This window comes from Arvicanthis niloticus, chromosome 7 (assembly GCF_011762505.2).
Source record: "Arvicanthis niloticus isolate mArvNil1 chromosome 7, mArvNil1.pat.X, whole genome shotgun sequence".
NCBI lineage: Eukaryota > Metazoa > Chordata > Mammalia > Rodentia > Muridae > Arvicanthis > Arvicanthis niloticus.
The window spans coordinates 31,929,394-31,943,135 of NC_047664.1; positions in this window are offsets into that span (position 1 = coordinate 31,929,394).

Sequence of the window (13,742 nt, forward strand, 5' to 3'; positions counted from 1 at the left end):
GACACAGTCTCACTATGTAGCTCAGGCTGACCTAGAATTCACCACATAGGCCATGCTGGCCTTGAACTCATGATCACCCTGACTTACATAATAGAGTGTTAGGATTACAAACATGTGTTACCATGCCTAGCCTACATTTTTAAGTGACATGTTTATTATAAAAATTAGATTTTTTGTATTCTAATGATAACACTTGTAACTTAATATTAATTCGTGGGTTTTCATTGAACATAGTGGTGGGTTTCATAAAGAGAATGTATTTCAAATTTCAAATTAAGTATTTTGATGGTGGTGATACACACACACACACACACACACACACACACACACTCCCTATTCTCCCTCCTGCATTTAAGCTTTGCATATAAATGCTTTTCTATGTCTGTATACAATCCAAGGTCCACAAATGAGAGAACCTTTCCGAATCTGGCTTATTTTACTTAACACGATTGATTTCTTTTTGCAAATTGCATGATATTGCTTCCCTTTATGATCAAGTAAAACTCCATTGCATATATACATCACATTTCTCTATCCATTCATCTGTTGACAACACCTAGGCTGATTCCTTAACCAGACTTCTATACAATACTTTGACTTATTGTATCATAAGCACCAATGAACTATCTGCTCATTTCATTGTCCATTTATTGGTCGGGTCTTTGGCTTCTTTTTTTCGGGGGGGGGTTACTTTGGTTTCTATGTTTAGGATTTTTTTAGTTTTAAATATATTATATTTATTAATGTTCTGGCTGGTTTATACATAGTACATATTTCTCTCCCATTCTGTGGCTCACTCTTCATACAACATGTTTTGTTTCCATTGAACACAAAGGGGATTCTTTATATTAGAAACCCCCCTCTACTATTATAAAATGTTTGAAAGACTAAAAACTATTCCAGTCCTTACAGTCTTAAGAACCTTAGAGATACGTCACGGTTTACTCACCTTCAAATTTCTGAAAAGTTACAAACTCAGATTTTGCAAGTATATTATAGTGCAATACCACCAAATGTGGGGAAGAAAGAGAAAAGATGGGATGAGGGGAGGGGGGAAGGAGAGATGAAGGAGAAAAGGAAAGACCATAGAGTGGGTGCTCTGAACCTCTCTGTAGACATCGCTCACAGGTGGTAGCCTGGGATTGAGGAAGCCCTCTGCAGAGGGCGTTCACACTGACAACTTGTGAAAGTTATGTCTACCAGTTCGTTGGTGCTGTGTAGCGTTCAACGCATTTCAAATACATTACCCTATCTAATTCTGTAGTGTGAGGTAGGCCACATGTTTACAATGCAGAGTTAAATTCTGAGGTTTGATGTAGAGCAGAGAGTATGACAAGAGATGCCAAAAACTACATCCATCACCTGTATTAAACACATGATAAGAGTTAGACAGAAGCTTAGCATAACTGACAGGAATACACAGATTTTTCAGATTACTTTCAAGAATATATAATTTTTTTGAAAAAAACTTAATGACCACTGACTTTGCCTGGGATATCTAGATGTATTAATATCATAAAACTATATAGTATTGTTACATAAGAAAATGGTGTATGTGTGTGTGTGTTGTTGTTGTTGTTGTTAATCCCTAATTCTTTGTCAAGGAGTTTAGTATTTCCTGAATGTATGAGAGACTTTTGTTGATCACAATAGCCCCCTTCTAATACAAATTAATTCGTAGCACTTAGATGGTACAGGATGGAGCCCCTGGATGCCTTTAGAATAAAGGTTACCAGTAGTTAGCATGTTCATTCTGTCATCCAGTGGGAAGAGCATAGATGAAGTTCAAGCATGTGGCCACCATTCCTCTACATTGAACTCTAAACAGAAACTCCAGGGAGCAGCCTGGTGGATGAACCTATTTCCTAAAATTCAGAAATTCAACCAATTTTAACAATAAAGTTGTGGTGATCTCTTTTTCTAGCAACAAGTCTATGTACATGATCACTGTGTTTCCATGGGGGTGGTACCTGATTCCTTGTCTCACATCTACACCCATGGCCTACGAGTGATGTCTATGTACTATATTAGCATTGTAAGATGTGTTGTCAATGTGTAGTTTTCAATCAAAAGGTTTACACCAAGAAAAACGTGAACATGGAAGTGGAGGTTAGAATTATGTGACCATAAGGGAATGACTGGGGTGCTAGATGTTGGGAGACTCAAAGGTCTCCTTTCTGGAAGCTTCTGAGAATGAAGCCCTGTTGATAATTGATTTGGGGTTCTAGCCTCCAAACTTCTGTTAGAACAAATCTTTGTAGTTTTATGTCATGAAGATAAATTAAATAAGTACAATTAAGACTTTCCTGTGTGTAGAATAAATATGTATTAAGCAGTATATTCTGCTAGTTAATTATTACAGTAAGATGCTCATAGCCAGTTCAAAGAGAATTTATAAAGGCGGAGTGCCTTTAGAAGGTCAAGATTCCTGGATTTGCATATAAACTTGGTCATGTGCCATAGGCCATAAATAGTGACCTTTCATTTTAGCTCTCCTACTGAGCAAAAGGTCTTTGAGACACAACTGGAACATATCCTCAAGTTAACAAGTAACTGCACTCTATCAGGAACCTTAACCAAAAACAACAGAGTCAAGCCAAATGCATTACCCTCGGAGGGTGTTTGTGTTATCTCCTCCACATGACACCGAAAGGTTATGTCACCCCCACCTTTCTGCCTCATTTCCAAGAAATTAATCATTTTCCCCAAGAATATTTCAAATGAAGGGTTTTAGATAAAACAATGTGGTCTTATCTGAGGCTCATTTTCTTCATCTCTATAATGCCTCTTATTTTACTTTTTTTTTTTTTTTTTTTTTTTTAGAAAACTAAATGGTTATAGGGATTTCCTTCCTTCTTAGCTAATGCTCAACTTGTAGGTAGAATTAAGCCATATTTGGATAAACAAATCTTAATGGAAGCCTATGATCAGTTCGTTGGTTAGATAAAATGTCTATAAGCAGACCAGTGAGATGGCTGGGTAGGTACAGACTTGCCACCAAGCCTTAAGACCTGAGTTTTGATCCTTAGGACCTACCTGATAGAAGAAAAAAAAAAAAAACAAACTTAAACAAATTGTCCTCTAGCCTCCACATGTCCTATGGCATGAGTGTCCCCCACACAAATAAGTGAACATAGTTTTTAAAAAAGAAACATGTATCTTGCATGAATTGACAACACTGCTCCCAGAGGACATAAGTTACATTGTAAGGCACAGGACACTTCTCTTGGTTTTCTTGTTCAGAGAAGCAAAAGAGGCACCCAAAACAACACAAACTATTGTAATTGCTCTTAGTTGTACACCAAAACTAAATTGTATGGTCCTATTACAGAAGACATCAATGACTGAATACAATATGTAAAGAAATCAACCCCAAACTCACCAGGAAACTCTCCCTGATAGCTATCTTACATAGTGCCAGAAAGTGATACACCGTCTGCTGAGACAGAAAAAGAATAGACAATCTCACCAGAAGTCAACACTGAATGCTATAATAAGGTACTGATGGCAAGATATGCCCACTGATGCATTAAAGGCATAATGGTAACCAATCAATTTCTGATTGCCATCTAGTCCTTCACAGGAGAGATTTCACATCTGATACTCTGAAACTGATCAGAAGCTATCAACTGAAGAAATAATAGGCCCTGGGTGTTTACCACTCTAGCAGCAGTGGGACCTAAAAGAATAGCGCCAATAAATGAGGCAGACTAAAATCTCATGCAATAGCCAACTTCATTCAGAGTAGCAGAGTTAAGATGAATCACATGAGTAGAGTATATAATTACAAGGACCATCCAAATATAATATTTAAAAAAAATATTTTTATAGAGGCATATAAACAAATAACACAAGCCAGTTCCAATCGATAATCTTAAGTAAACTCACTCCTATCCTCTACACCTGGAAAGAACATCAAAAATGAGTTCTAAAAACAATTCCATGTTTTTGAAGAAAATGAGGTTACAAGACTTTGGTCTTGTTTTCTTGGAGGTTTTTCACAAGCACTCAGCATTCTTCTCTTATGCCTCCATTCTTGGACCATGTTCTGACTTCTCACTGTTTTGTTTTGTTTTGTTTTAATTTTTTAATAGGAGGAATCCAGAATGGTTTTTAATTGAGATGTTGTAGATAAATCTAATTAACATTTGACGCATGAATATACTATAAGCAAAAAGCTATAATATTAGAACAGTGCAAGTGTTGTATGTCTGCCACTAAGAACAGCAATCTAAACTATGCCCAGTACTTTTGATTACATTATCATATTAATCATAAAAAATATAGAGGGAGAAAATAGCTTGAAAAGAAACCCGTTTGGATATCCTGTAGATCATAAGCCACATTTGCCTTTAATAGAAATAGATGTTTAGATGTCCTATGCAACGGGAAGTAATTTAAATTACAAGGAAAAAATAAATCTGGTCCCTTCTCCAGCTGAATGAATGAGTCTATTACAGTCACAAGGTCAAGTCATGGGCATTTATTATGGTCCCAAGGTCCAGTAATAAACACAGAGTCATTAGTAAAGATAACAGGACCTGAATCTATCTGTGCAGTCTACAGGATGAAGCAAAGAGGGATGAGGAGTATGAAGTAACACATGCGTTGAGAGGCACTCACTGTAGATCCACTGGTAAAACAGGTAGCACTGACAGAGATTTTCAGGTGACATAGGACTCGTGTTTTGTAGAATAATTTCTCCCTTGATAATTAGGGCCTTAACTTGGCCCCAGGTAGGCATACTTGACCTCTGATGATGTGGTGAATATCTCCTTTTGCCCTTTAGCTGGATATTTGTTATCTTTCTGGTGACTTGCCCTCTGCCATTGTCCTTGATAACCCAGAGCCAGAGGAGCCAAAGAAGAATCCATGTTTCAGTGGATCCATCTGCAACGTCATATATACACGTCTTCCCAATCTTTTTCTGGAGAAGTAAAAAGAAAGTCCTTCAATGCAATAACTGCTTATTATTAACTGCTTATTTCCTTCTGAAATAAAACCAGGGGCTTAGAACGTACATTCGTATGAGTCTCTTGCTGGAAATAATCCTATAACATAAGAAGAATCTAAAACAATATTTAAGGATTTATGATAACATTTATGATAATATTTAAAGATTTATGATAATTTAGTGATAACAGATGAATCAAAACAGTTTCACCTATGGGGTGAGGAAAAGAAAGTATTGATAGATTGATGAATATCTGGATCATGAATCTCTCCTATACCATTAGATGAGCCATCAATAAAATAAATATCTATCTATAAAATGGGAGAAAGTTAGACATTTTTTGTAATCACAAATTCAGTTCGTATGAGAAAATCCCATAGCTTACGAGCTGGATAATGATTTTTCTATTCTTCCACAGTAATCTACGCGTGATATTTGACAATCCATAGAGTTTTGTCATACACTTTTAAACTGCTTGTTCATTAAGGGTAATATAATACAACAAGGATCAAATCCTTAATTGCTTAAATTGGATCTTCCCTGATTTATTAATTGAGCAAGAAGAATAAGATAAGCAGTTAGAATTTAATGACCCTCATAGTAAAAGTAAATCCTTTCCAAAGGTTTATCCTCCTGTGCTATAATACTTATAGCAGATAATTTAATGGGAAAAATAAGTAAGTTTAAAAGCAGTGAAGGAACTACACAATACACAAATGCCTCTTTAAGCCAAGATACAAACAGCTACAGTTCTTGTCTCTAGAGATAATACGGGAGGACGGTCCAGTGCAGTCTCTCCTTCTAGACTTAAACAGACTGGTCAGTGCGTAATTAGGTGTAAACAAATTCCTTTTCCTTGCTGTGCCTTAGCTTGCTTCATAGACTTCTTCATAGGCTCTCCTCATCAGAAGGAGAAAATAATTCAAACTTAGGTTGACATCAAATTCCTCGCCCCAGGATTCAGAACCTTTTCTGGCAATGGGGAATAAGGATGTGAGGAGGCTTCAGGAAGGGAGCTGAGGGAACCATCACCAGCACGTCTGCTCTCCCTTTCAATTTTGCCTCGACAGGGAAAATGTCCTTGTTTGCCTCTTTTGCCAATTTTAAGGTTTATTATCCAATTGATCTCATGCAAGAAATTAGTCATCTTTTCCTCATAATTAATATCCTCTTTATCTTCCTTAAATATTTTTGCTAACTGTCCAAAGTAATGCCCAAGTGACCCAAAATTGAATACTGATGTTTTTCCTCCATTGTTTGTAAACCTTTTTAATATTCATTCTGCCCCATTCATCTGAAGTTTCTTCTTCTGGAAATCAGAAGTTATAATCATGGATAACTTGCAAGCAACCTAAGATTTGTAATGTTGATACTTATTCTCTTCTTTTCTCAAAAAAAAAAAAAAAAAAAATGCTCAAGCTCAACCTAAGGCCAAGCGGTCCCTGGTTTCTGGACCATTCTTCTTCTCACTCAGCTCTTTCTGTGAGGTCCCTACTCTCTCATCTCAAAGCTGATGTCATCTCCCTGATTCATGGCCCCACTTGTTTACCCTTCTAGACATGGTGAAGCCTGGAAGAATGAAGCCAATAAATGAGACAGACTAAAGTCTCATGCAATAGCCAACTTTATTCAGAGTATCGGGTAGTTTATACTCTGAGGGTTAAGAAAAAAATCAGGAGTAGAGTGTATAATCCCAAGAACAAGCCACACAAGGCAAAACCATATTTTTCCATAAAGGCATATAAACAAATAACAATAACCAGTTGTATTAAATAATCAGAAGTAAACTCACTCCAAGACTCTACACCTGGGAGGAGCATGAAAACACACTCTAAAAACAAGTCTAAGTTTTTGAAGAAACTGAGGACACAAGACTCTTGTCTTGTTTTCCTGACATTTTCTCATAAACACTCAGAATTCTCTTCATATAACTCCATTCCTGGACCATGACCTGACAACTGGGAAGTACCTACTCTTGTTGGTTTATTTATTTGTTGCTAAATGCTCATGCTCTCAAATTACATTTTAAATATTTGGGTTTCACCCACATGTTAATGCTGCCTTTCACTTTGGTCAGAGAAGCTTTTTTTTTTTTTTTTGGTAGTGGGTAGAGGTTAATGCAAAGACTCACAATTGGTCCATAGGTCTAGCATAAATAACAGTAAGTGCTCTGTTGTGGGTGAGTCTTCTGTGTCAGTGTTCTACCATCCAAAACTCAGGGAGCTTCCTGGAACAGGCAGCTGAGGGAATGTAAGATAGGGCAGGAGAAAAGCTATAAAATGCTGAATTTCAGACACGATGTGACTGTTGCACACATCAGCTCATAGCAGCTGTAGTTGCCTGCCCAAGACCTTCACAAAAATGAAGCCGAGAAAAGCTATAAAATGCTGAATTTCAGACACGATGTGACTGTTGCACACATCAGCTCATAGCAGCTGTAGTTGCCTGCCCAAGACCTTCACAAAAATGAAGCCGGTTAAAATCTCAGTGTAGATGGGAAAGAGGGTCTCAAGGTACCAACCAGAGCTGAAGCTTAGTGAGGGATAGAGAGTCTCTCTCCTTTGGGAATCTAGTAGCTGGCTGGTTGCTCAGAAGGTATCAACACACCAGTGTGCATATAGGCAGCATGAATTGGACTCAGAGGATTATCAGTAACAATAAAATGCAACATGGATTAGGAAGGGAGATAAGGGGGTGGAGAAACTAGGGTAAATTGGACAGAGGTAAGGATGAATAGATATGACCAATATACATTATTTAAGTGTATACAACTTTCCAAGAATTAAAAAGGCTTATTGATACAAAAAATGACTTCTAGAAAAAACAAAGAAATTAAGAATTTGTGCAAGCTCGAGGGGGAAGATGGCATTATCCCTAAAAGTAAAGGTGGCAAAAACTTTGTAAACACTCCTATGTGTGTGTGTGTGTTTTTTTTTTTTTTAAAGCCAGGCTTGATGACCTGAATTCAATCCCCAGAGCCCACACGGTGGAAGGAGAAAACCAACTCCTACGAGTTATCTTGTGACTTCCATCCACACATGTCAAGACCCATGTGTCACATCCACAGGTAAATTAAAAATATTAAACATATATAAGGCTGTTCTCCAACACCAATGTGACTTTATAAAGAGCTACAGTGTCCCTCTCAAGTCTTATTGGCTAAATATTAACAGGGATGTCAGGAGTTATTTTCTTCTCCATCAACTCTCATTTTTACCAATAAGTTAAATTCTCCATGAGACCTAGCCTTCACATACTACAAAGAAATGTTTTTGGTGACTAATTGTGTTGCAAGTCACAGCTGTCTGCTTGGAAGGTGACAGAAACATAAGATGAGATGTTATAGTGTGTGGTGCAGGTTCTTACTTGTGCTGAAAAGAACGATGTGCACACATAAGCACATCTCTGGAATGACATCCAGAGAGCCTGAAGTCCCATCTCTGATGAGTCAGCTAAGTACCAAGAGGGAATACATGGGGCCTCATTGATTTTTCTATATCTATATCCTACTGGAGTTTTTGCCCCATTATAACATGTACAAAAGAAAAATATTTTCCCTTCCACTCTTCATGGGTCTTTTGAGGGGATGAATTCATGTATTGTTTTGCTTTGTTTTTAAGGATTAGCAAGAGAAAAATCAAAAGGTATTAATTAATGTATTTTCTTAAACACCAGGCAGACTCCCAAAAAATTAGTAATTATGAAAAGAGGGGCCTTGAATTTCAGCTCAGAGTCTCTCCAAGAAGGAACAACACATTTTTAGAGCAAAACAAAATTCAGAAAAGCACTCTGGGTCACTGTGGTTCAACATAAAGGAAAAGTGTTAAAAGCTGTTGGCAGAACCTCTGGTAGATCTTCAGACCCGTAAACAGTCTAAAACTACCTTCAGTGTTAAGCCACCTCTGCCTTCTAGGAAAAAGGAGGAAAAGATGTCTTTCGTCTCTGTAAACTAAGCCCTGATTTTAGATCAGTAGATGGAGGACAAGGCATTCTCCTGTGTCCACTTACTATCTTTAGGGCAATTGTCCTCCATGTTTTGTGAACATATGCTGGTCACCCATAGTTGCAGAGATAGCATTTTAATTTTTTAATTGAAACACAAGCCTATATTTTATAAATAAGAGCAAACAAAACAACAACAAAAGATCTCTCTCCTCTCTAGGATATTTATGACAATACCTTTTTCTTGGAATTATGAGAAAATATCAAAGACAATCGGGTGTCTTGGGATGTTTCCTACAGCATCATTGTCACAAAGTCATCAAAGCACTGCTGGACCCTTTTAGAAATGGCAGCTCAATTCCTCCTGAGAAAGACTGCCTTATTCTTATCAGAGGTCATGGTTCATAAGTTTTCTTTCATTTTCTCTTTTGATGCTACATGTTGAGCCAGAGCCTTGTGCACACTAAACAAGGTGTACCAGTGAGCTTCATCATAAACTTATCATAAACCTCCTCATGGACCATAAACTTAATCTCTTCATCAAGTCTATGACCTCTAGGAGAAAGTACAATAATAATCTATTACCCAGAATACTGCTCACAGCTAATAGCACCATCCAAGTACATAGAGCACAGACACAGAACATGGTCATATTTGGTCATCCCATCTAATTGCTTGTGGATCGTGTAGCGTTCATCTTGAAGGTACACACAGGAAGTTTTCCCATAACTTCCATTGCTCATTTTGATCTTGCACCACCTCACCCAGCTGTCAGAATCCTGGGTCCAAACTGCCCTGAATTGTAGTATGACTGCCCATTCTATAAGCCATCATCATAAAGGAGATTTCTACGGCTATGCTTGACACTTGATTCCCATGAAATGGAGAAGGAAAGAGCCCATCAAAGGCACTACATCAAAAGTCACTGTAAAATTTAAACCTGAAAAGAACTCTGCCTTCCCTTTCCCAGCGCACTGCAGAGGTGTCCCTCTGGGGTGGAGACCCTCCCCAGCCTGTCATTCTAGAGCCTCTGACAGCTTCTTGGGGAAAGAATTTACTTCCTTTGGATTCTTCAAGGGGAAATAAACCTTCAAGCAAACATTGTTCCCCTTGCTAATATGATTGACTTGTGGCAGATGTCCTTTAATGTATTAATAAGGCCGTGGTTATGTTTACTTAGCCAAAGTCTCCCTAATAAAAGAAGGGAGAAATGAATGGATAAGAGTAATCCATTATTCATTCCTGTTATTCAAGCTACTACTCTGAGAGACACACAAAGGAAATAGGATTAAAACCTACATCCCTCCAGACAAAGCCTCTTTGCAATCTGTGTACTCTGAAAATATGAGAATATAAATTCCTTGTCTTAAACATCGATGGTTGAATATAGACTCTGAAACTGTCTTTGTTCTTCCAAGTTTTTGCATTAGACTAACCAGCAACATTTTTAAAGGCTCAAACATAAATGACTTAAAGTCCTTGCTCCAAGCCCTCACCAAGTTATTTGCCTATGACCATTAATTAGGTTGCCTCTGTAGTTTAATTTCAATTCCAATTTCACAGATGAGGAATTCTAATGCGTTCTAAACTGTTTGTTGGCAGTTTCCAAAGCAAGGGTGTTGGTCAGAGCTCCTTAGAAATGACCAATGACCAGCAGAGACTCCATGGTCTGCTCCATTTTGCTTTTTCATGGTCTACTTAAAGTGTGAAGACAACTGACAAGTGGTCTGGAAGAAAGAACTCAGGAGAACAATGTATTCCCCACCTTAACATGTATTTATTATGTGTGCATGTGGATGCCTGCCACCATGTGAATAGGGCAGTCAACTGTAGGAGTTGGTTCTTTCTTTTGACCATGTGGGTCCCAGAGATGAAATTCAGGTCATTGAGATTGTCAGGAAATGCCTTTATCCAGTAGGCAATCCTACTGGTCCTGCACATAAGCTAATTTTCAAAGGTTTTTTTTTTTTTTTTTAATTTTTAAAGTATTTTAATTAACTCCTTGAGAATTGTACACAATGAGCTTTGATCATATTCACACCCCTCCCTCTCTTCCTCCCTTTCCTCCTCCCTTTAACTCCTCCCAAGTCCACCCCCACCTCCTTATCCCCAATTTCACACCCTCTCTTTTGGGGTCTTAACAACCAATCAAGCCAGATTTGTGCTTACCATATACTCCTGTCTACAATGTCATTCAGTGTAGCATGGCCAACCTACTATGAGCCACACACTTAAAGAAAACTGATTCCCATGCCCCCACCCCCACCCCCGCAAAAGCCATCATCCATGTATAACTCGTCCGTTAGAGTTGAGGACTCAGGAGTCCCTTCCCCCCTCTATACAGAATGCTGACTGGCTTGATCTTGGGCAGACAACCACAGCAGATAAGAGTTCATGACTACAGTGATCCTGTACTCATGACAAGGGGACACTGTTCCACTCCTGTCCTCTCAGATTGTTCTAACAATCTTTCTGTCCCCTCTTCTGTGATGGTCCCTGAGCCTTGGGGATGGATGTGATATAGATGTCCCATTTGACACTGACACTTATTCTCTGGTCTCTGACCAGTGTACAAAGAAATTTCTCTTATATGGTCTGAGAGCTGTGCTGACTTATGGGTAGAGAGATATGAATTTGGAGAGTAGTTGATACTACTTTCATTTAGCAGAATAATAGTAATAGGTTCACCGCTGTGGCCTGTGAGGTTCCCCAGGCATGAGTTCATGGCCAGAAACACACCAGGTATGTGTCTTTTCCTGTGAAGCAGGCTTTGGACATAAGCCAATCTTTAAAGGAAAATAATTCCAGATTTCCACAAGTTATAATCATAAAAATTTGAAGAAGCTATGCCTTGATGTTTTACTATCCATTAAATTAATGTTACAAGAGCTAGCAAGTAATCTACACAAAGATCACTGTAAAACTCAAACCTTGGGATGGCTCCATCTCTCTTCCTCAGTGCACTCCAGCTTGGTGTCTCTTACAGATGGAGAATCCTCAGTGGTCATTATGTCAAACCAGTCTTCAGCAGATGGGAATCCGCAAGATTCCATACACCTCACACATATATGAAATAGTTATGTTACTAGCACATGCATACAGATGTTACCTGAAGAAGAGGGAGTGCCCCTTCTTATTTGGCAGTGTCTCAAGAAATTCAACATATCACATAAACCTAACTCGTTAACAGCTCTCCTTTCAAAAACAAGAAAATGTATTTTGTGAGTTTCCCAGAGTCTTCTGGGAAGTATCAGAGTTCATTCGAAGTTTAAAAAGAGAGAGAGGGAACCATTCAGAATTGGATATTTGGATGTTGAGATGTTGTGAACATTAACTTCAATTGTCAACTTGATAAGATTTAGGTTCACCATGGGAGAAATAAAACCTCTGTGTCTAACAGGGCACACTACAAATTACAGAAAGAAAATAAAAATAAATCTAGAAAGGATCTGTGCCTTATCTTTCTGGTGTGAGCATCTTCAACCTATCATTCCAGATGAGTCCTCTTCTAATGGAATTTTTCGGGGGTATTAGGAGGTGCTTTCCCATGTGGCTCATACTCTCCGTGTTTTCCCAAGCCCAGACCTGAATAAACCATCTCCTCTACCATTGTGTCTCCTGGTTTGTTTCTGTAGAGGCAGCTGTCAGTAAGATCTTCAGGCTTAGGTAACATGGACATGTGTGAGAAGGGGTTTTTCTATATTAGGTTAATTAAGGTGGGAAGACCCCCTACACACCCTCTCTATGGGCTACGGTCCTGAACTGCATAAAAGTGAGGAAGAGCCTGGGCTCAGCATTCACCTCTTGCTGCTTCCTGACTGTGGTCTCAATATAGGAATTGTTGAGGTGACCGAGGCTGTCACTCTTGAACCAGGTGGGCTTCAATGCAGGAATTAGAATACCAGATATTCAGGATCACACAAAACTTCCATCAAGTCAGTGTCCCCACTCTACATTCTTGTTTCATGAATTCAAAAAAAAAAAAAATAGGATTGGTGGACAATAGGAAGGAACATTAGAAAGAAGATTTATTATAGACTCATGGTTACGAGCTTAATAGAAAGCAGAGCTCTCCCTTTATGGAGGAAAAACCAGTCCCAGGAATGGGACTCCATCAAACTGTTAGTGTAGAAACTTTTAGTAGGATTTGTGGCAGACATTGGCATAAGTCATGAGGAGGGAAGTGAGCTGGTCAGCCAGCTGGCCCAATCATGATGCACTTCCTAACATCCTCACATGCAGACTCTAGAAATGGCTGCTCATTTAGAGGGAGAAACACTCATAGAAATCAGGTCCCTTTTCTAGAGTTTCTTCTTTAAATGCTTATTTTATTTTTAATTATCTGTGCTGGGGTGCACATGAAAATGAGTGCCCACAGAGCCCAAAGATATCAGATCCCCCATAAGGCTAGAGTTATAGATGTGGTTCCTTTTATTGCTTCCTTCTTTGGGGTATACAGGCACTGCAGCACAGCAGGTGTGGAGGAATGGAGTGGACCTGGATTCTCTTCCCTTGGGGTGTCTGGGCACATTGGGCAAGCGTGAATGTCATGGGGGCAGGGGGTTTCTTCTCCAAAGACTTCTGTTATAGCTCTTCAGTGTTACAGCTCTTTCACACAACATTCAATGAAACAGCTCAATTAGATGACATTCAATGAAGTAGCTTGTGCTCATATGTGTTCATACTTGGGGTGAACCAAGGGCTATATATATGAATCTTGGAAAGTGGGAAGGGGGTTCGTCTTAGGATAAAGTTTTATTGGCTGAGGCTTAAGGTTCTGTGATACCCCATTGCATGAATAACCATTCTAGGAAATTGAACCTTTAATTTTAACCTTTAATTTGTG